This window comes from Dermacentor variabilis, chromosome 4, assembly GCF_050947875.1.
Source record: "Dermacentor variabilis isolate Ectoservices chromosome 4, ASM5094787v1, whole genome shotgun sequence".
Taxonomy (NCBI): domain Eukaryota; kingdom Metazoa; phylum Arthropoda; class Arachnida; order Ixodida; family Ixodidae; genus Dermacentor; species Dermacentor variabilis.
Window position 1 is genome coordinate 26666214 of NC_134571.1, and position 24780 is coordinate 26690993.

General features: G+C 45.2%; 1 long non-coding RNA gene across 1 annotated transcript; it reads left to right on the forward strand.

Moving 5' to 3' along the window:
- The first annotated feature begins 17799 nt into the window (after positions 1–17799).
- LOC142577718 (uncharacterized) lies at positions 17800–22248 on the forward strand. The gene is made up of 3 exons (XR_012827054.1): positions 17800–17999; positions 19958–20085; positions 22113–22248. It is a non-coding gene; the product is annotated as an uncharacterized LOC142577718 (long non-coding RNA).
- The last annotated feature ends 2532 nt before the right edge of the window (positions 22249–24780 follow it).

Sequence of the window (24780 nt, forward strand, 5' to 3'; positions counted from 1 at the left end):
TTTTTCCAAGTTTTTCAAGAAAACTACCTGTTGTTAGTACCTTTTTATCGGTATATGATAGTAAAATGAGGTGTTTAGGTCTGCCACGGCTCCGTAATTGTCTTACTACGAACAGTTGGGAGTAAAATGAAATGGAATGGATGTTGCAGTTGGCCGTTGACTGTTTTGCATTTGAAGTCCGTTGTAAACATCACCATTTAGCAGTTTCTATTTTTGAAGCAAACAATAAATAGTAGCCGCATTAAGTTGCGTCACTTCCATCCATTTACGCCTACACATAACTGAATACAGTAGCCTGTCGAGTTAAATGTGGGACACAAAGTGTCAGAAAGCAGTCTCATCAAACGTCGCTTACTGCGGTTCATACACTCGTACAGGCATGAGACTAACGTAATTACAATAATGCGCGTGAGTTAGATGAAAAGCGGATCAGTAAAGATTAATTTATTTAGTTATTTTGGCGAACGTTCATTGGTGTACAAATGGCCTATGACAAAACCTATGCGTCGCGGACGCGGCAGTTTTCAATGCGGCTGTGGAGCTACAGTGCTGCTCCGCTGTACGGGAAGTCGCAATCTCGTTTCCTCACCTGTCAGATTTCACTGCGATGAGTACTAAGTCGGTGCAGAGAGCAGGTGAAGAACATCTGTGTAATGAAAATTTAGTGCAGGCTAAAAAAACCCCTTCGCTGACATGCACTCCAATAGCCCTTCTGCACTTCTTCAAGGCGAGTGTACTGTAAGAACGCTTGTCAAAGCGGACGCTCCACTGGAAATGTGTTCTCCCAATGACTGACCCTTTATTACTTTTTTTATCTGTTATTAGCTCTTTCCCCTCCTCCACTGTACAGTAGCCAACAGGGCACGTGCTCGGTTAACCGCTCTTCCTTTCTCTCTTCGTTTCTCTCTCTCCAACGCTCCTCCAGTTAATCTTCCGAAGCTCACGTGCAGCTTTACGACGTAAAACCTAATCAGTCGTATCTTGACGTAGGCCCAGTGCCATATGCGCGTATTGATACTTTCACACTGGAGTACCCGCCGCACCTACGTGTAGCAAAATATTTGCCAGTGTACATCTCGAGACTGTGCTCTTGGTCTGCGGCGGGTGCTTCGGCGTTCCCCGCCAGGTACTCGTGCCCCAGAGTCCAGACTATGTATGTGTCGGGAAGAAGTTTTTGCGTCTGAGTATGTCTAAAGCTGCAGCACTTATCCTTCCAAGTTGGTAGTGCCTACGCCTGCGTTACAGCGGGCTAATCCGCCGGGGGTCATCGCCGCGGAGGATCGGGACGAAGGCGTACCCAGACAATACAACGAAATCGTAGTGCACTACAGACACGGCAGAAGAAGGTATCCTCTACTGCGCCCCAAATTGACGAGAGAGGATGCCGTAGCATCGAGCAGGGTACACGCAATCACGTTTACGCACGAGACATTGTTCCACGCGATGTAACCGACCTGCTATCACTGCGCCTGCAGGAAATGCTCTGCGCCGTGCTTTCTCTACCGTATGGTATGGGAGTGTGTGCACAACAAGGCATTTCCCCCGATCCCCCAATCCCCTACTCCTGAGCAGTAACAGAACCTGCTGACCAGCTCGTGCCCCAAGGAACAGCTTGAACTGGTGGACAGAGCGCGACAGGCAGCGAAGGACCAAGGCCTCCTGGACTGAGGACACTGCCCACCTGAGGACGACCATCATCGTCCCCAGGTGGGCAGTGGTGGGTGATGGTCGTCCCCAGGTGGGTGATGGTCCTCCCACCTGGGGACGACCATCATCGTCTGCTCTATAAATAAAATTTATTTTTCTGTCTCTCTGTACATTTTGAAACTAATAAAAAGATCTCAAGTAAATAATATGAATGAAACAAAATTTATGTCGTTCGATCTTTGCGAAATGCCAATCTTGTGCGAACTTCGCACTCAGCTATCATCCTGACAAATTTCGATAGAGTTGTAAGGCACCGTTTTTCTTAATGCGTCATGTAGATCGATCAACGTATCCCGTTGCTTAAAGGGACACTAAAGGTTACCAGAAAGTCAAGTTGAAGCGATGAAATAATGTTCTAGAACATCTAAGGCGTCAATATAATCGCGAGCCGAGCTTTAGTATAACCGAGAAATCGAGGTAAATGAATGACACAATTTGAGACCCCCCAGCGACATTCCGGTACTAGCCCGATGACGAAAGCACTCCTCATCATAATTTATGTTACTAGTACTCAACTACTCGTATTAAAAACATCATTTCATTACATTATAAGACGGAAGAAAATTATACTTGCCTACTTATATTCGATTCTAAGAAAAAATAAAATTTTGACTTTACCCTTGAGTAGTATGGGTGATCGAAAGGTTTCGTTTTCGCTCGATTCTGCACGCTCGACTTTGCGCCGCGCGCTCTTTGGAGTTTCAGCTGTTTCTTTATCGCGTCGTGCTGCGGTCGTCCTGCTGGCTCGCGAAACTTACATTTGGAACAAGCAGCGAGAATGCCACGTCCATGTGATGTCGTGGGATGCGGGAACGGTCCGCGGAAATTGGCCAAGGACAGTTGCAGCGGTGAATCCAACGAATGAACCTCTCCGTTCGAAATGGTTAAGTACCGTATCTCTGCCACAGCGCACTGGCAAAGAGCCGAAAAATCACGTAGTGTGCTCGCTGCACTTTTGTCCAGAGGATTACGAGTTCAACGCCGACTTACTGAAGTCGCGTGGAGTGCCTTTCAAAGCAGGCCGCCGGCGTAGTAGTACGCAACGACGCCGGCAGCGCGAGCCCTCAGCAGCAGGTCACGTTCATCAGTGCTTAAATCGCTGAACTCGAGCCCAGCATCGCGAGCCAATGTGTCGTTGTCAGGGTTGTCCATTGCAACGAGCGTCGAAGTTGGCGTCATAAAATAAAGAACCAGCTTATCGTCGTGTGCTTTCCCTTTCGCTAGCCACCATAGTTCCGCTTTCGCTCTGTTGTCGGCTCTGTCTTGGCTCTGTTTCTGGCCGCGCGCTTGCGTTTTGGGCAGAAAAGCCGTAGCGCCGTCTGCGGGACCCTTTTTACTCACCGACGGCGCAACGTCACTATGCGACCATGACGTCAATACTCCTCGATCGGAGGGCGGGTGATTTGAACTGCGCTAGAGGTACGCGGACGCTTCAGAAGGCATTTTCTCTTAAAATAAGTCTCTTGTTCGTACGAAACAAGCGTTTCGAGGTTTCTGGGATGGTATTTCAGCAGTCCACATTGACTTAATATTAATCTTTAGTGTCCCTTTAAGAAGTAAGAATGGATGAGAGCCAATATTCAGCGCTCGCAACCACCCATGCCACTTTTCCCGCTTTATTTATTGTTTTTTGCACGGATGTGCGACTTGTTTTCTCTGGATAGTGTTGTTTGCGTACTTGGCAGCAATACGCAATTTCTCAGCATAGAACGTCTTGGTTGCAGAGTATCACGAACTCCGTTACCGCAGGGCAATGAGGATACGCCCTAAGGCGTTGCAAATGTGGCAATGAAAGCAACGGCAAGCGAGAACTGCACCACGAGTCTCCGAAAAAGAATCCTATAAGCACTCACTGCTGTTGAAAATTCGTTTCTGTGCCTGCTGTGGCGTCTCCAAATGAAGAGAGCGTCGTTCTCTAATGGTCTCCTGCCTCGAGTCATTAAGTCTGGTGAGCTGCGCCGCAGTGGCAGAAGAGAGAGAGGGATCTACAGTCCGCATCTGCGAGAGGCTGTCACGTTTGGTAATTGAGCAATATTTGGGACACGTTGGAGCGCGATCAGTGAACTTTCATTTCGTTATTCCATTCTCCTGGCGATGTGCGCGCCCTCTCTGCCATTCGTTTGCTGCCAGAGACTTTAAAGCGAGAATGGTAGTATTTGTACGAGTACGTTCATATCATAAAAAGCCAACATACATGACACCAAGGACAGCGCAGGCAAAATTACTTGTACTTACTAAATGAAATAAAGAAATTATAAATTATTGGAATTGAAAGTGGGTGAAAAAACAAGTTGCCGCAGGTGGGGAACTATCCCACGTCTTCACATGACGCGTGCGATCTCAGGGACGCTGTCAGTTGATGTAGACCTGCTAGGCATATTGATTTTTTTTTCCTGCCCCTGAATAATTTAAGTAGTCGAGCAACTAACGAGGATCGTCTTTTTTATTTTTTTTTTGTGTTACACGAGGGCCGCGCCTTTTCGTTCATTCGCAATCTCCAAGAAGGCAAACGTCAGTTTCCTCATGTGCGACTCCGGTATGCTTCCACACAAGTCGCCCAAAAAGGTACCTACCTTAAGAGGCCCGACAGAGGCGGTATATGCGACGTATGGCCATTTAATCAACTTGTAGACTCGAAGGTAGTCGTCTGGCTTCGGCAAGTAAAGCGTTTGATGGCGCAGATTTTGGAAGGCCTGGTAGAGAACTTGACTGGTCAAAGCCATTCCCGGTAGCTACAGAGGCGCACAATGTGCTATCGCCGTAGAAGCATTGCAGATGCTGCAGGGCTTCTCTTTGTGCTCACGCGCGACAGCTAAAAGAGGGGGTTGAGAGAGGGGTCGTAAATTGGGTAGAATCGCATGCCCTACCTATTCAGTCATCGATGCAGTCACGGAATGTGTGGATAACAACTTTGCCACTCTTCACTCCTGGCAGCTCGCTTGCAAGGCACGGGAGAGGGGCAGTGTGACGTCCGAAAGTAGGCGTGGTTTGGGGACTCTTCAATAAAGGAAAGGTTACAACAACACATTGCAACAGTTAAGAAAGTGACAAAGGTAATTTCAAAGTACAGTGCGGCACCTTCTTGCTTTTTCTGCAAGATAAACATTTTGTAACGTTGTACTGTGCAATACTGACCCAGGGCGCGCAGAAGCAAAGCCGCATTAAAGTACCGCAGTATCAGGAGCGTCAGGACGACACTGCGCTAGCGACCGCCCAGCAAATGAGCACTTCTATGCCCGACGTGGCATCTTAGCGGATCCAGGGGTGCTATGCAGGATGCGCCGAGTTTCTCGTTCACCCGAGTTTTACCCGAGTTTGCTCGACGGCAGTCAGTGAACCGAGATAGCGCGGAACGCGCCGAAGGTGCAGGCAAAAAAATATGTAGACAGAAAGCCGCGTATGACAACATGAGCGCACCCTGCGCGGCACGCTGCTTCCACGTTTCAAGCGCAGAAGGCTGCACAACGAAACGCGACAGCGCCGCGTATTGTTATCAACGGATTATCGCAACTTAGCGATACCGTGACTGCCCCGCTGTCTGTCTGCACACTTGCCGTGAGCCGCTTGCCACGCCTTTCCCGGGCGCGTCAAGGGCGTGCCTCATCTTTCGGCACTGTCTTTCTATCCTCCATCGAATGCGAACAGGGTACATGCGGCGCATTCTTGCACCTACACTTTCACTCAAACGAATACGTTGAAATACAGCAAATAAAATAACGAACATTTTTATCTCTTTAGGTATCTGTTTTTCGTTTTTAACGCTAGAAATTTGTGATGACAAACGGAGATCGAGAAAATTATTAAATTTTGCACTTCTTGCCGCGAGTGGCGACAGGGAGGCGAAAGCTTAGACGCGGTACATTGAAGCGTGTCGCACGCACGAGGGCGTTCATACGGTGATAAGTCGCCTAGGGGCGCTGCACTGCTATTCTCAATAAAGTCGGCCATGATCCATAGAGGGTCATGGCCACTCTTTCTCTATTAGGGGAATAGAAACGCAGCGCCGCGGTACGGCTGTTCATCGCAGGCCCTTCACTAGGCTATTAAGGCCCCCGCATTACCAACTAAAAACGACACAACAGCTGTCGCTGCAAAATGGCGGTATGTTATTTTAGAGTGCGTAGTGACGCAGTTCAGTGAAAATGTACCAGTTTATCTTTGCGCGCGAAGCCTCTGCGATACATTGCGAAAAGTACGTGCTTCCCCAGCGACACAATTCATCGCTTGTCATCGCTTGCCCAGTGAAGGCGCCTCTGAGCGCATGTACGCAGTATATGAGTGTGTTGTGCAGTCGAAGGTGCTTGCGGATTACCTCTGCTGGAGCCAGCAGCGATCGCAGATGGATATCGTAACGACACCGCAGCACTCGCATTTTGGCAGGTGAGGGCTTTTGTGTGCAGTTATGAAATCAGATTTCGAACGGAGAGAGGTGTTGGAACTGTTGAGTGCGCAGTGCTTGTGATGAAGAAATGCCATTGCACTGGGTCTAGAAGAGCGAGCGATTCTCGGACGCTGATCGTGTTTACGACGCTGTGGCTCCGTTTCATGACCGATGACAGAGCAGCCATCTCAAACGACTGTTGCAATACGCACTCCTCAGCATCGTCGTCCCCCTCGACGCATCGACGCCTTGCAAGCAGCTACGGTGACGTGCCGATAATTATTTACTGTGCGTTACGCGACACAATGCAGGCAATGAAACCGTGTTGTGCGGCCATCTCAGCCCGAGAAGATGTATGCATAAGCCAGCGACAGTCAACGCTTTGGTTTTGATAGTAGTGCTCAGTACATCACCGATGACAGTGCGTTGTGCGTGTTTTATGTCGGCGGTCAAGATTGTTGATGTCTCTCAGCTCGACACCGCGTCGCTGTTGCCGGAAGATAAGTTGGGCGTGGCCCAACTGTAGTGGGTGCGCGCGCAATAGTTACATGCCTCGCGCGGGGCGTGACCTCTGGTTTTGATTGACAGGCGAACTCGTGCTAAACTCGTACATCGCGAAACCCCCTCCGAGTTCAACTCGGGAACATGGCGGCGGCAGCAGCAGCCTGTGTCAATGCATCCAGCGGCAGCAAGCGTCAGTATGACCGTCCGGACCCGTTCACCTGCATGACCGACGGGGAGTTTCAGCGTCATTTTCGCCTGTCGAAGACATCAGTGTGCTGGCTGTGTGACGAGCTAGGCGAAGACTCTCGTCTGCGGAGACAGCTTGGCGGGCTTCATTCGCTCACCGTCGTAGAGCAAGTCATCTGTGCCCTCCGTTTCTACGGGACTGGGAGTTTTCAGGGAAGCGTCGGCGCCGAGCGTTACATTGGACGCCATCAAACTACTGTTAGCAACTGTGTCAGAGATGTGTCTGACGCGCTTATCGATGCGGCAGTGCGTAAGCGGTGGCTAGCTTTCCAGAATACTGCGGCGGAGCAGGCATATATAAACGAATGCTTCCTACTTCGTGAGAACATTACGAACGTAGTCGGGTGTGTCGACGGAACTACGTAGGAATTAAGGCGCCTTCAATGTCAGCGTTACTGTGATGAACAGACTTTTTCGCTGGTTGATCACTTTTTGCCGATTGTTCTACTTGTCTGTCAGGGTGCCTTCCAAATGGCTCACTTTCTTGGGAAAGAGGTTAATTAAGTATAAATACATAAATGGATATCACAAATTGTGTGAAGTAACCTATGAATCCTAATCTCATAAAGAACTTGGGGTTCTTCATTGGTGAAGTTACTAAGTATGCACAATGCTGAATTTTGGTCAGGTGTAATCTATCGGCCGCACTATGAAACAGCGAGGCATTGCACAATTTGTTGCAGCGCGAGATGTGGATGTTGCGCCAAGCCGGTTGTGCCTATGCATTTGTGGCGAAATGAAAATGCATTGAGAATCTTAGTGTGTTGGCTTACATGAAGAAAATACTTGAGATTGTTTGCTCTGTTCACTGTCGATGCATGTGCCAGAGGTTCAGTGCATCTTCTTTTTTTGGGGGGGTGGCGTTATTCTGGATGGATAAATTGTATCTTTTCGTCTCATCATGGGATTCTAATTCTTAAGCAGTAGAACAATGTACATCCGATACTCTGCAGAACTCTCTGTACATGAAGATGTCATGAACCACCACCAAGGCAAAATTACATATCGGGAGAAATGTGGTGGAGATGCCAATGAAAAGTGGGTCTTTAACCCACCATGATAAAAATAAAAATTGCAGAGCAAATAGACCATTTGTACAGCTTTAGAGCAATGATTACACAAAACGTGATATGCCCAAACGAGTAAACGCTTGCCGCAATGCCAAAGTAGGCTGAGCGACATGCAGCATATATTGGCATTGAACATGTCTCGTAACCGTTATTTTTATTGTGAGCCCTCGCTGTCGCACCTTTCCCTCCAGCACTCCCTTTACTGAAACGTGGCACTGTCTTTCCATTGGTGTCATGATGATGATGGTAACGGCAGCAGCAAGGCTGGTTAATGCTTGCCTCTTTGATTCCTGTGAGTTTAGTGGTAAAGAATATGGCACGTGCATACATACAGCTGTGTTGCAAAATTTAACATTTGTGATTTTTTGGAGAGCTAATTTGTGTTGGGAAATTTCAAAGATGTGCACCATTGTGGCCTAGTAACTAGAGCATTGGTGAGGTTGAAGACGGCGTATTGGTATAGAAGCTTGAAGTTTAATTGCTCAACAATTCGATGGGACACAAAGAGAAATACACACAGCAGAATGCTTTGCTGTGTGTGTTACACTTCTTTGTGTGCCGTTGAATTGTTGTGCGATCCAACTTCAAATAGAGCATTGGGCTTCTTTGGTGCAGGATCGAGGAAGTGTGAGCTATTCGACAACATGCCAGTGCCTTGCCACACAATTATGGAAGTCGGAAGGTTTGTAAACAAAGCTTTCCTTTCAAATCGACCTGCTCATGTAATACAAGCGCTGATTGAAAGAACCATCACACAAAAATAATGGTGAAATCAATGGCCTGTGAAAAGTGTAATTTGTATATAGACACTGTTGACATACCATACCGGCCTCAAAATTGTACTGGACAGAGCAGTTTGTTTCCTATATGAAGCACAACCTCCCATTACATGCTGTGCAAGTAACCAAGCTCAGTTTGTTTTGACGTGCTACACAGCATTCAGTGTAATCTGTTTTTGATTCTAAAGAAGTGCCAAACACCACCTCTTTTTCAAGGACGTCATGGGAATATTTGGCGAGACCTTTTTCTGCCCCTCATAATGGAAGTGTGGCCAGCCAGCTTTGCTTGGATGCCTTTATAGATTTTTGCTCCTGATCATTGTGTGCTATCAAGTTGCAGAAGTCTATGCAACTGGTGCAAGGCATTACGTGTTTCTATAGTTGGATACAACTTTAGGAGGCTGCGGAATCTGCACTTTAAGGCAGGTGAACACAAGCCTGCACCAATGGGCACGCACTCTAGACTGAGATCGTGCCGCCGGACAGACTAATACCTGCTCATTGGAGAGGGACTATTTCTTTAGACGTGTAGGCAATCGGCTGCTGCACTTTGGTCATCTGGGTGGGGCCTCTCCTGTCTTCTGAAGGTTTATCCGACTGTAAAGGATGCTGCTTTTCATACAACACAAACGGACAAAGTGTGCAATTATTTGGCCTATGAAATGGATACATCAGAAGTGTGCTATGCAAGGGCTTAAGATGTGTGAAATATGGTACATGCAATTATAAGACAATGTTAAAGAATATGTGGTATCGAACATGCATGTAATGGCACATTTGAATCGGGGAGTGTTGCAGTCATATGCACAGTCTATAGGTGATAGCATTATTAAGCTCCTGCTGTTCCCTGTCTTCATTGTGAATTACACACACCGTTCATCTTGTGGCTAATCAACATGCACTGTATTCTCGCAGATAGAAAAAACAAACAGCACGATGACGTGTATGCTGCATTACTGTATTTTTTATTTACATGGTCCAAGAGTGGCACAGGTTGTCTTACGCTTTTGCCTATTTTGAAGGGACACCAAGTGCATGTTACAAGTCTTCTAATATGCACAGCACAATGTTTACTGCAATAATTTTATTCATGTTCTTGAATAATAAACAAAATAATAAACTGAAAGCTCCTTTATAAGGTGCCTTCTGTGGGCTCGACAGGAGAGCAGTGAGGACACCGATACTACTGTTGCAGAGCAGCCCTCTGGACCTCTGCCACACACTCAAGAGCACGTGCCTGGCGCTCGCCTACTGCCACCAGGCGGTTGAGTGCCTCCAGCAGCAGAATGTTTTGCTGCAAAAAAGTGTATTGGAATGAATCAGCCGCATACAAACCATTATTTACAAAGAAAAATGCTCGTTGCACTATTAGTATTAAGTGCCCTTAACTATGGAAGCCTCTAGTGTAGTATGCATAATAAAAGAATGCGTTGGGACAGCGTTGCTTTATTTTTCATAACGGGTTTTCTTTTTCAGAGCCAATTGTCATGTTAATTAGTGTGCCAGCAGCTGAGGTGGCCCCGCACCTTCACGAGTCTCTACTGTCAGCACCACAAACCCATTTTTGTTTGCTGCAAAACAAATTCCTCACCCTACAATCCCGTCTTATACAAGCTGATTGCATCCTATGCCTACAAACATCATATTTTGTCCCATTACGCAATTTTCTACCATCCTCGGCTGTAGTTCTCTCTCGTTGACATCCATTCTGTCATGCTTATGTAATCACCTGATATGAATTAGCAACAAGTGATCGAATACGTGCATGACCTGCCTGCCGATTCCTTTCTTTTTTCTTAATCTCAACTAGCATATCAGTTGCCACGGTTTACTACGCCACTGTCTTCTTGCCTTAATGCTATCTCCAACAGTTTTTGTTACTTCGCTTTCTGCACAGTCCTTGATATCTCAAGTTTCCTTGTTCACCTCCAGGTTTATGTCCCATATTGCATAACCGGTGGAATGCAATGATTCTAGACTTTTTTTCAAGGATATCGGTAACGTGGCGATCACGATTCGGTAATGCCTTCCATGTGCTGTTCAATCCATGAAATTTTTGTATAAGTTTCCTGCTTTATATCAGTACTTGCTATTGATATTTCACTTGGATAAAGATACTCTTCCATAAATTTTGCTGAGTTAATGTCGCTCATGAATTTCTGTTATCTCACCAAGTTAGTGAAGGTTACCTTCATCTTTTCCATATTTTCGCGGGCCCACTTGCATGTAAAAGCACAAACACTCATTAATTCTCACTGCCTTCTTTAAACTGCTGGGCATTCAGTTCGTTACTACGAAAGTGACTTAATCCGTGCACTCTTATTATGTTAAATATGAAACAGTAGAAATATACTTATCTGCAGTTTGTCGATGTCTCCTTCACTGTGTTGGTAGCGAGATCCATCGTCGGTACCACCTCCTTGTCACATCGTAGCTATATAGGATGTCCGCCTTTTGCCCACACTATGTAATGTTCGTGACGCTCGCAGTCACGCAGAGTGGGGGAACTCGGCGCACTCGCAGAAGCAGCACGGGACAAGTTGTTTCTTCAGCACTTCGCCGTGAACAGTAGGTGCGCGTTGCGATCTGTAAAATCGCCGAAGCTATTGGCAGTCTTACCAGGTGCACGGGAAGATTGCCCACGGAGGAACAGAACTATCCAAGAAATAGTGGCCATCGTCGAGCCTGATCACCACGTCGCGCACTGCAAGCTCGTTGTACGGGTTTGTTTACACTGGGCCTCTATGATGCTTAGCCGCCATGCTTACCCGGTGAATGGATGTGATGACGCCACCACAGCGTTCCCTCGTGGTATAATGCGAAGCGTACTAAATTACAAATTAGCCTAATGCATATTAAGCGTACATGTTGTAAGCTTTAAAATGGTTCTAAACCACGTTAAAGTAACTAATTATATTGTACTAAATGCATTTGTTTTAAAACTTGCTTCTGCATGTAATGCACTCAGTGGAACGACAAACAAGTGAAAGAAGGCACGACCATGCACCGACGGTATGATCACGTGAGCCCCAGTTTGTCGACCGCCGAGAAGGCAACGCCCAAGGAATGATAGCCAGCCAGAGTGAATCTAGATAAACCAATGAAACTGGAGGCTTGTCGAAAGATAAACTGTGTCTCGGTACCATTCGTGCTTTCATCTTGGGGTGTCGCCAGAGCTCGGGAAGATCCCGAGTTTCGCCAAACTCGGCGCATCCTGCATAGCACCCCAGTTCTCCAGTTCACGCGTTTAGTAGTGATCACGGCGGCCACAATTCGGCAAGGGGAAACGCAAAGCTGCCCGTGTACTCAGATTCAGGAGCACATTAAATAACCCCATGTGGTCAAAATTAATCGGGAGCCCTACACTGCGGCGTGTCTGATAATCAAATTCTGGACTTGGCACGTATAATGAACCACAATTTAAATGAAGTTGAACAGTTCTGCCAGGATGTGATGCGCCGTGTGAGGCAATCAGAGTACTAACCCTGTCGCAATTTCTGTACAATGTTCCACAACAACGCCTCAAGGAAACACCTCTCGCTGTGTGTTTTGTGTACTATACATGAAGAAACACAAGTGGAGCACGCAAAATCAACATCACCTCACCACTCTCGTAATGCACCAAGCGCTCAATAACCTAAACATTCGCCATAAACATCACCGTCAATTGTCGCCAATTTACGCAAACACTGCAGAAAGCTTTGCTTACATGCCCACAGTTTGTGGAATTTACATTTTTTTTCACGTAGCGTTTCTCTCCTACCGCACCCCTGCTGTGTGCTCTCAAACACCTCCCGGCGAGGCGGCAGGACAGTGACAGCAGCAGTAGTGGAAAAGTCCAAGAAACAGGCAAAGAAAGCTTCGCTTTATTAAGTAAATATGAGCGACCACACACCTAAAATAAGAATATATTGGCTCAACAAAAGACTACGAACGCAACGGAGGACGCACACGAGTACCATGAAGGAGGCAAAGACATGAGTACTCAGAATTACAGTCGTTATCCATCATTGACAAGCAAAATGGAAACCGTCAGTAGCCTAAAAAGCCACAAAGAGCCGCAGCATGGAAACTGCAGGATGCCGTATCAACCATGCTTGCAGGCAAACGTCGTAAATTCACGATGTAGAGTGTACGAGGAAGCTGGGAAAGCGAATCGATCGCAGAACTTGAGTAAACAAGAATCGGGCGGCCCGGAAATAATGATACGCTTCAGCATTTGGAGCAAGGACTGTGTTAGCAAGCTCCCAGATATCGTTCTCCGTTTGGCTACATAATTAGTCCCCCCGAATTTGCAAATGAATGCCGGGCATCGCGACATCGTCGTAGTGGGGGCGCCCTATCCCGTGACGATTAATGAGTCGGTTTGCTGACAAAATTTTCGACACGGCAACGACGTATTCCCAACAAGATAGCTTCGGCTTGTGTAGGCGAAGAAAGTGGGTCTGTAATCAACGCTCGTTTTTGCCGCTGGCATTTTTGTTCAGTCGGGACGCGCTGTGAAATAATTAAGCTCACATTTTCGAAACTGATGAAAAATAAATATTGCGAAGTAAAGTAAGGAGGTTCGTAGTGATATCACACCACCCCGCCTGTGCTGCACAAGAAGCGATACTTCATTGAAATTATGTCCACACCCAAGAATGACGCTTTGACAAAGCGTAAATTTTGTCCTCTTCGTATTTGGTAGTTCCTTGATATCGGAATGCTCTCTCTAATATCGTATGTTCGAGTCATTTATGTCCACAAATGTCGTCGGGCATACCGTGTACGGGTCTGCTGTGCACCGTTCCTTTCTAGGAAGTGTCACGATGTTCCTTCCCGACCCTTGTGCCATACTGCACAACCCAACAAATTTTTTTCACGACGGACTTCTCGAGATATATTCAAGCCGCATACGTGGGTGCCTGAAGAATTTTTTTTTCATTCCTCCAAAGAGAAAGGCCAGGCGCAGTGTGCATGTCCATAGATCAGAAATAACAAGCCACTGTACCGAACACCCGATCAGCCGCAACCGCATCCTAAAGCGGAGGACACGCCGTTTTAGGAAGCCAGGAATTCTTTCTTGGCTGAGTGGTTGCGCGAACGAATATTTCCTCATAACAGACCCCTCGTTTAAGGATTCATTAGCTAGAGGTCTGGAATCACCTTCGATATTGTGATATGTCCATGCCGCACGACAAAAAACTTAAAAATAAAACAAGAATTACTCTTAGGGAGAAAAGAATTACAAGAAGCGAACACTAAATAATTAGAGGACCTTTTGCAAATCATGTAGCTCCTTCCTTGATTAAATCGTTACGGTCTCGTCTACCTTGCCACTGTAATTTTGATTACGCAGTTTTAATTCTGCTTCTGTGCATGAAACAAACAATAAACAACTTGATAGAGCCAGCGTAAATAATATTGGTATGCTGCTGCTCGCTCCCAAGCTGCACTTAACAGGCGGAGTTTTTTGGATGCGTTGCATTTGCATGTTTTACTACACTGATAATTGTGCCTAGACTTTATTTTCTTGATTGTTGGAGAGCCGTTTACCTCAAAATTATATCATGCCAATAATTTCCCTCCATGTTAAGTACATGCGAGTGAAGGACACATAAAAATTTTTGAATGGAAGGTAAAGAGATTGCCTTAGCCCAAAACTTGGAAGTTTGCACAAGTTGACAACGACATCTGAAGAAACGAACGCCTACAAACGCAGAAGAATTAAAGGACGTCACGGCGCAAACTCCCTCTGCGTCGCCTAGTATAGAGATGCGGCCAATAGAATGTTAAGAAATACCAGTTGTATGCATTTGAATAGAGAAATCGCTCCCTCAATTTACTTTCATTGTATGAGAGTTTAGCAATCGTTAACTATATTTAGAACAGACGTTTCTTTCCCCTCTCACTACAAGTATTACTTTTTATGTGAGCAGCATTCAACCTCCGTCCTAAAGTTTGCTCGTATTGTATACATAAAGCGTAGATGGATTTTGTTTTTGCTAAACGTAAGTTCAATTGTCAGCGTGGGCTTGTTGCCATAATACTATAAGAGCATTGCAGCCTGAAAACGATGCAGGCTAAACCATTCGACAACGGCAAAGAAAACTAAAAAGCGTGAATAGACAGACAATGAGCGCAAAGAGATACCATCGAACGAACAAAAGGGTTGATGCAAATTCGGTAAAATCCGAAGAGATCTGGATGCCAGAAATTAGAACGTGATGGTCGCGCGCAGCGCACGCAGATCCCGTCTAATAAAGTGGGCCTCAATTTGCAGAAAGTGTTCGCGTGCACCCCTGCCAATCGCATGTTGCACCAGCTTCTCTTTCAGCTAACTTCACAGAGCCAGCGCTGAGCAGGGTGTCGAAGCGACAGCGGCTCAGCGCGGCAACTTCGACGTACTGCTGTTGTTCGCGAAACAAGTGCGCGCACTTCCATAAACGCTACCGCGTTGCATGCTACCGCTTTTCTTCCTAAGCCAGGGCTACCGATGTGAATCGGGGCAAAGTATAACGGCGGGTGGAGTCGCAAGGAAGACAGTTGGCAAACAGGGTAGCCGATTGGCTCAACGTTGAGACACAATGCGTTCTTATTAAATGCGCTCGAAACAAGTTGGGCGCTGGGAGTAGAAGGGCGAGGTACGATGCAGGCTTAGTCTGGAGGAGGCAGCGGTAGAGAAATGTGCCAATGGGCACAGAACCCCGGATTTCTACGTGGCGCCTTACATGAGAAAGAGCAAAACTATTTCTTTTACTTTTGTCGACAGGGCAGTTGCTAAGCGTTGACGCTTACAGCGTAAAGAAAATTGCAAGATGGCAAGACGCTAGGCAGCAAATTTCTTCGTAGTTTTATAACGGTCGGTCTATCTTTTGTTTACCTCGTATCGCAAAGCCGAGGGAGTGCTGCATTTTTTCCCTCTGTAATCGGACTTCCAAAGGTTCTAGTTTGCGTGAGAGTGAGTACACACTAAACATTTTTACACCCTTATGGGTGTTAATAGGGGTGCTTTCGGCATTTACACCCATGCCCACACCCTTCTAGCACCCTTTTCGGCCAAAGCACCCTATCACAAGGGTGGATACCACACATAAGGTGTGACTTTGCTCAAAGAAGGGTGTTAAATCGACGCCTGAAGGGTGTTGAACGTATTGATGCATAAATCTGAGTAACGTGTACACGTCCACGCATTGAGCAATGTGTGTATGTACTGCATTTTTAATGCGAAAACGTTTCATGGCCTTTCAGGTAGGAAAGGTGGCGTTCTCCGCAACAACAATCCATACGGGACCCTGCTCATGCCAATCTTGTCATTTCCCTTGAAAGCATTCAGAAAGCATTCAGAACCGCGCCGCCCGTTTTATTCTCCCAAATTATTCACTTCATTCTAGCGTCACGTCCATGAAAAGAACACTAGGTGAACCTGACCTTTGGTTACGTCGCAAATACTTTCGTCTCTGTCTTTTTCATAGAATATGCTAATTTAACCCTTCTCGTAAAGAAAATCTTTTCACCACACCAAGTTCTCGTCTCGCATCGACCATCAACACAAAATTGATGTGCCATTCTTCCTTTTTGCCAAGAACAGCCACTGAATGCAACCGCCTTCCCGCCTCCACAGTCTCAATTTGTGACACCACTAATTCAAGGTCGCCGTTCAAATTATCTTATGGTTTGATTTTCTATTTTTGCGCTGCATTGCAATTATTGCATATTTTCACCACTTCTTTCTGTTGTGCCTACTAGGCCTTGAATGTACATAATAAATAAATAAAATGTGAAGTCTTCACCGTCTTGTATGACGTCAGTAGTGATACAGAAGGTAGTAAATACAACAACGTTAAGTATGAGCAATTATGGGTAAATAATGTGAACTAACGTGAATAAGGGTGGAATAAATTGCATTAAGGTTCGTACAAACTATAGCACGGTGGATTACGGGAGATTAAGGTAGAATTGTGAAGAACACGTGACAATGTATGAACGAACGTATCATGGTCACGTGACAATTGCAAGTGTAGATGCGTGAAGCGATTAAGTTTTCCCATTCCTAAGTGACTGTCGATATTTCTTCAAGGATTCTGATGTTACTGGCATGACGGCCACTCCAAAAATGTATCATCCAGAAAAAGAACGCCCTTTCACTTACAATTCCATTATCATTATTTTTCGTGCTCACAGGAATATTAACATGCAATTAAACACTTCTAGAAAAACTGCAGTAGCTGAGCGAAAACACGAGAGCAACTTGCGCAATTCTGCACTAATATTTCGGTGCCCTTAATAGCCCAACAAAAAGTGGTGAAATGGAAGAAGCTGTTTGGATACATTGCTGAACAAACAGGGACGTGCTGTTGGACGAGCCTCTGCTGTACAATGGCATCAACGTACAATTTGCATGGTGAATCTATAAAGAAGACTTATAGAGGCGAGATCACGTTGGAAGTTCTCAAACCCGAATTTCCACGTACCTTGCCTAATTCATTCAGAGGTTGACTAAGCTACTGATCTGCTTTCTAAGTGCTTTCTAAGTCCTCAAATACAGCTTGTAAGGCTGAGCCTATATATTAAGGGCTGGTGTCGTCAAAGCTGTAATTTCTTATCCAGAGCATACGCACTTGCAAACGCAGTCTTCAGCCTCCTCATGAATGTTTACGCGTCGCTGTCGCACGACCAAGATGTGAGCGTCCTTATCGAGCCATGATATCGCTGAAACTACGCTGTGACCTCGCAAAGTTGCTTCGTTCGGACGCAGCGAATAATCTAATCCCGCCAGCAGAAGAGCGCCGATCGTCTCGCTCACGGTCCCGATTTGTGTACTGTACCCTCAGTGATGCAGCACAGACTGCGCCCCCCACCCCAAAATAAAATGCCCGGCACGAAACGTAGTAGCAACTACGCGCCTCACCGCTCTAGTTAGAGACCACAGCGAAGCAGCAGCAAACAGGCGGCCATGCGAGCAAGCAAACCTGTCAGAATAAACGTTCAATTTGCGCGGCCGCCCATGCCCAATGAAAAGCGACCGGAAGTGACGGCCGACGCTGTAGCTGTACCATCACTTCGGCGCGCGGCAGGACGGGAAGGCGGAAGCTGCGCCATCATGCTCGTTTTCGCGTGCTTTCGCGTCGCGCGCTGTGCGAAGTAATTTTAAACGTGTGATTAGTTTTGCGCGCGGGGTAGAAAAAGATGTGGCCCATGCTTTGTGTATTACTCGTGCCCCACTTCAAAGCAAAGCGTTCGTACGCACTGGAAGATGGATCCACGAAGGCTGAAACGAGAAGTTGCAACGTGCCCGGTCGGTAGTACTGGCATGATGGAAACTTTCAGGCAAGTGCCCGTTTATTTGGTATTTGTTTTGTTCGCTTTAGAAATATGTCACTGTGATCTCGTAGCATAATTCATAATTCGCTAATGTAAGAGCAAGAGCAGCTGCACTCCTACTAGGGCAAGTTAACTACCTCGGTCGCGTCCCGTGTGACTAAGGTTTGTCAAATCTACATCGGGCGTGGTGCGCCTGCATAGTTACGCTTTGTTTCTCAGCGCTTGAACGTTCATTGATGTGATTCTCTTGTGCGTTCAGCGCGGCTGCTTGTAATACGGTCGTTCGCACTTCAGTTAAATGTGGTCGACCACTTTTGCGTCGCGTAGAAAAAGGACTGGCTTAGCCACCTTTCGAAGGAACCGGCGCGGTATTGGTTCTCCCTGATGCGGTCGCGTGCTGCTGTTGCTGCTTGCCGGACGCCTTCAGCATTTTTTCGGCTCGCTTTGTCTGTGCGTGTGCGCGTGCTCGCGCTCGGCTTGATTTGTGTGTGCGCTCAGCTCAGCTCGCTTTGTGTGTTTGTGTGCGTGCGTGTGCTCGGCTCGCTGTTTGTGTGTGTGTGTATGTGTGTGTGTGTGTGCGCGTGCGCGTGCGTGCGCGCGCGCGTGCGTTCAGTACATGCCGGTTTGTATGGGCCGGCGTGTTTGCGCGTGTCTAGTGCGTACGTGTTTTGTGAGTGTGCTGTCTGTGGGTCGCTGTGTGTGCGTGCACGTGTTAGCGTGTCTGCCTGCATGCATGTATGTGTGCTTGTTTGTGTTCATCAATGTGCGCGTGCGCGCTTTTGTGTCTGCGCTTTGAGAGTGCGTATACTTGTGTGTGCGTGTGGGTGCGTTTTTTGTGCGTGCGTATGTATTGCATGAGGCCGGTAGAGTTTTACTCGCAATAAAACTCTTCCGATTTGGTGCAGCGAGTGTTCCCGCCTGAAAGCCGAGCTTGGTTTCAAGCCACCCTGGACAACTGCTGTATGAGACGCCGTTTCTAGGGAGGACCAGTGGAAAGGCACCAAGTATACGCTTCGTCCTTTTTCCTCCCATGCCCTGATGAATCGATATCCTTGTTTTTTATTGTGAAAGGAACGTTACATCCAGAGCATAAATAAATGATTAAGAAATCTGGTAGTGTGTTTCGCCATTACAATAATTCCGATCTTAAAGACGTGGATTTCCCATTAGCCCACATTTCTTTTGATGCAGACAAGCGCTGAAATTGTTAGCGGCAGGTTATTCGAGACGTTCTACGTATATAGCGATTGTCTTCAGGAGCTTTAATGAATTTTGAAAATTTGAAGTGTTGTGCTTAAGAGGTATATACAAGCTTTAGGTCTCCGGGTAATTTGCATGCCCTTCGAGAGCTGTCGCCTATAGCCCTATCGAAATTCGTAACTACAGTTTGGAGCACTGGGGAAGCTAGAAGGCTTGTCCTGGCTCTCGAGAAAGTGTTTAAGCTGGAGGTGTAGGTTGAGGAGTTTGGGTTTGGTAACACAAAGGATTTTTTATGCCTCAGCAGTAGGAGTGACACAGGATAAAAAAAATGTATGTGTCAAGCACAGGAAGCTGCTCATGTGGCAGAAGCATGTCTGTGCGTGTGTGTGTGTGCGCCCATGCATGCGTGCGTGTGTGTGAATTCTCTCCTCAAAAGGGAGTATGTGTGTAAGTGAGCTATTTCATTGCTGGTCTGTTTGCCAAGAATTGGCAAGAAAACACAATAATCAATTTAACTTGAAATAATAAACTTCAAAGCATACTGGCGTACTGGCGACAGCAGCATACAAGCATGCAGCTGTGTGACAATCTTAATGCATGACTGCAACATCTGGAAGGAGGCTTGCTTCTTCTTCAGTAAGCAGCACAAAGTCCATATTCTTGGCTTTTCTTGTGTAAACCAAAACGAGGCTCATTGCCAATGATCTTGTCTTTTGCTCTAATAGCATTTGTTTATCTTGTACTTAGAGCGTCGTTTCTCGCAGGTCATGCAGATGGTAGCAGCAATTTCACAATGCCCAGCCTTGGCGCCCCCCATCAAGAGCAAGCCACTTGCGTTCGCCTTCAGACAGATGGTTAATGTCTTCTTGAAAGCGGTTGAGAAGACAACATTGTAAGTAGATATAGTTGTGTAGGTAATATAATAAGTCAAGTTATAATTTAAAACTCAGGCTCCTTGGCCGCCTAAGCTTGGTATGATGTGCAGTTGCCTGTGGTTGTAAATATTGCCGATGGTACAGTGCATACTGCAGGTATGACTGCTGATCCAAAGTATACATTTGCATTTTCTTGATGGTCTTTCATAATGAGGATTTTCTTTGTGCAAGAATATTCACAGAATGCCGGGGCATTGTAGCATCATATTCTTTATTGTGCATTCACTGCTAATTTCGTATGACCTTCCTGCTACCAATTTATTTGCAGGAAAGGAATATTTGTTTACTCTCTGCAATGAGCTTGTTATTTGCTCATTGCATTACACTCTTCTACCTTTAATTTATTCCCATATAATTATCAAAACCTTAAAATTTCAGCTGTTTTTATTTTGAACACAATATCAAAATCAAAATGCACCGGATTGCAATCTAGACTGCAAGGGATTTGAAGAAATTGCAAGAAACCAGGACCTCTCGGGAGCGTTAAAAAAACGTTTCCGCAGGTAATGTGCCTAATTGTACTGAGCTAGCTGCTCACGAAAATTGCAAGCATATTTCATTTCACATAGTTTTGCAGGATATAGCAGGCCTATCATAGTCTCTGAGCACAACCTTACCTCATTTGCATCATGAAAATGTCTCATGCTTAATTTGGGACAAGTTTTGAAAAATGAATGTATCATAATTTTGAAACTACACGAAGTATTGGTTGAGGCTAGACAGTTTTCAAACAACTTGACTATGTTGAACTTAGCCATTACAGGACGGAAAAAAAACATGCACAGGAGCACTCATTCAATGAAATGTGATGCTTGTGGTTATTTTCCACATGCAAAATGTACTTTTAAGCGAGAGAGGGCAGGTAGCCAATTTACAACCATTGTGACTCATGCGGGTAGGAGCAACACAGGATGAGAAATGGTTGTCTCTGAGGTTCATTGAATATGTGAAAACTCATATACAGTACCCTCCCCCCCCCCTATGACCGTGCAATATGTTTTGGGCAAGAAAGACGATTGTTCTAGGAGACAAGAAATTTCAGGCTCTAGTTGAGAGGCTACAGAAAGAAGGACCATGTAAATAGTCACAGATTAACATAGACTGCATCGGAGTGGCATCACAGTTTAGAGCATGAGGACGGATCATAAGTTTAAATAAGGGAATACTACTTGTCAGTGCATTGCCAAGCTAACCCATTGAAAGAAGGGGGCGTGCTCTAAGAAAAATAGTTGACAACACATGCTAAATTTTCGAGGAAAGTATGCCAAAATGCCCATTCTTACTAAATTAGTAAATAAGAAATACACGATAAATTTTAGGATGCAGAAAGTGTCTAATAAACTGCATTGGAGAGTTGGATATTGTTGGACTGGATGCATGTATTGCAGGGCAAATGAGAATGCCAGTGGGGATTCCCTCATTTTCATTTTGTATGCACTCTCTGTAAAACAGTTCTCTTTGTCTCCTAGTGTAATAATGTTGTGTAAAAACAGTCATTTTTTAATGCCTTGTGCATTTCACTCTTAATGTGCCATATCCCGTAAGCTTCTCACCTGCAGTACTTATAAAGTGTAATGCAGATATATTGCAGATTTCATAATGTCAATTTTGTATTAAGGTCACATACACACTCTTGGACAAATGTCTGTTGTTGAGAGATGTCACTTGTAGTCTTTAAACTTTATTCACTCTTATTTTCTATGGTGAAAAGGCTACTGTAAATTTATGTTTTTGCTGCTGTATGTGCCTTGTGTTCACAATGATAGTGGTTTAGCATTCACAGTAACATGCAATTCCTTAATTTGCAAAATAGAAACTTCTACCTTTCACTTGTCTTGCCCAGTTGCCTGAGTGGTGCATTCTGCCCAGTCACATTAAGTTTGTTACTTTGAGGAGCTTGTTGCTTTATCAAATTTTCCGCAAAGTACATGTGTAATTGCACGGACTGAATTCTCATGATTCTCTTCTTATGTTGCTAATGCAGGATGCAAGATTCCAGCAATGCCATGCGCTGCATTTATTGGTCAAGATGCTCAGAGAATGGAGTCCCTGCACCTCGTGGTTAACCGTGAACATTTCTTTTTCTTTTGGAAAGCTAAAGCCATTTGCTGCATCACTTGCATTTTTGCAGCTCAGATGTGTACTATATTTTTCTAATTTTGAATCAATATTGGCTGTTCAGTATAAAAAATGACGTACGGCGTGAAGGACAAGGACTGCGAGAGACACTCCACCGACTTTCAACAATATTTTATTGCGTTGCCACATTGTGTGTGTATACACAGAGGGGTCATGCACAGAAAATGAAAGCCAGTCACAAGGGGTGTTCTAACAGCAAGTCATTGTAAAAAGAACATGGTCACTTGAAAAAAAAAACATCACAATTTCTATCTGTTTAGATACAAAATTTCACTAGGGGTCAGCGTGATAGAGGGGGCACTAACGCACACACTACCCAGTTTTCTGGTGAAATCAGCTTCAATAATTTACCGGGTGAGCTGTGTCTCGCTAAAACTTCCGTATCTTAAAGAGGGGCATGCAGCCGCAGTCCCGGCAATGAATGCCCAAGTGGCCTTGAACAGTGTTATTGACGTTGTTGTAGTGCTCTCTTAAACGATCATTTAGGCGCCTGCCTATCTGTCCAATATATTTACTGCCTCAAAATGGGAATTTGGGAAACCACATTCGTTGCACACATCGCAAAACGTTTTCTGGGCCCGGCAGAGCAACAACTCTGACGTGATTTAGGCGCGTTTACACACTTACAGAGCCTTGCCAGCTTTTCCGGGGCTGAGAAAAGGACTGATTTCTGCAGGTTCCCTAATCTTTTTTAGCCTATGGGAGACATCATGAACATACGGTAGCACTGCAAACCTGTGTCTTTCAACCGGCTGGTTCCTTGACCGAGCGCGCTCATCATGTTTTGTGGACTTCAGAAGCTGTTCCGCTATGGCTGAAATTAAGGCCAAAGGGTAGCCAACCCAAGAAAGGCAATCAGCCTGTGCAGCAACGCTATGTTGCATCTCGTGTGAGCAAGATTTATTGAGGCTGTTAAGGAGGCAAAGCTTTACAATATCTCATTTGACTTTGTTGGACAGACAGGCAGGCGCCTAAACAATCATTTAGGAGAGCACGATAACAACGTCCATAACACTGTACAAGGCCACTTCGGCATCCATTGCTGGGACTGCGGCTGCGTGCCCCTCTTTGAAGGTACGGAAGCTTTAGCGAGATACAGGTCATCCGGGTAACTATAGAAGCAGATTCCACTAGAAAACTGGTTAGTGTGTGCGTTAGTGACCCCTCTATCGTGCTGACCCCTAGTGAAGTCTTGTATCTCAACAGATAGAAATTCTCATGTTTATTTTTTTCAAAGGACGATGCTCTTAGTACAGTCACTTGCTGTTAGACACCCTTTGTGACTCATATTCTGCGCATGCCCACTTTTATACAAATACACATGATGTGGCAACGTAATTAAATATTGTTGGAAGTCAGCGCAGTCTGTCATCTCTCGCAGTTCTTGTCATTGAAGCTGTACGTAATTTTATCTCATTAATTGCAAACTATCCCAAGAAACTACCCTTGTTCAGTATAATTATAATGTTTGATACGACCATTTGCTGGCAAATGTTAACAGTGTGATATTTAACTTGAACTTTTGCATGACTGCCTATGCCTGTGTTCTTTTAGTAACCAGAGTATGGCTAATTTATTAAACCATATTTGCTAATTTGCATGCTCACATGCTATAGCATGCCTTAATCTTGAATTACTGCATCTAAGTGCAAATAATTTAGAAATTTACTATGTATTTTAAAACACTGTCCACATTTTGTGCTCAGCAAAATCGTTTAATCAACAGTGGTTTGTTTTTACCAGGCCTCCTACTGCACTTTGCACCCAGGCACTAGTAGATGTGGAATATGCACTCTTGATTTATAGTAAGAAAAGAACCTATTTTCAAACTACATATTGTATATGTACCAGTGCCTTAGAGTTGCAAAACAAAAATTTATAGAAACTGGTATTGTAGTTAGAAAACCCGCTACACAGCACCTTTAGCCCAGAGAACTCTCACAAAAGAGGACAAACTATGTAGGCACTAAAAAATTCTACGTATTTTTTGTGCTCCAGTAACCTTGTTGGAAATAGAAAATTAGCAATAAGGCTCCTGGCATAAACCTCACTTAAAGCATGTCTATGCTTGGAAAGTATTGTTTCAGTCTGAAAAATGTTGGCCAGTTATGCTTTACATCGACTTTCCAAACTTTTCATAATGCTTTGCAATTACATTAGTGTACAAAATAACAGGTGTCTTTCTTGTGCGTTTGCTCTGCATTTCAATTGCTTTTCTAATTCACCTTTGCAATATGCCTTTTTTTAAAGCATCAAAACTTGAATTTTCATTCACTGGAGCCTAATACTAAAAATTTATTCCTTTATGTGGCCCAAAACACTGCGAATCAACCCAGGCTCTTTCAATGCCACTATACATAGTTTCTTCTCTAATAACAGATTTGATATATTTTAGGTACCTTTGTGGGGAATGTACATGTTCTTGTACTTACCGATGTGTTTGGTGATTGTGCATGTTTATATTTCATGTGATTTATGTATATGTTGTACTCTGTATTGCAGCATGCAATAAA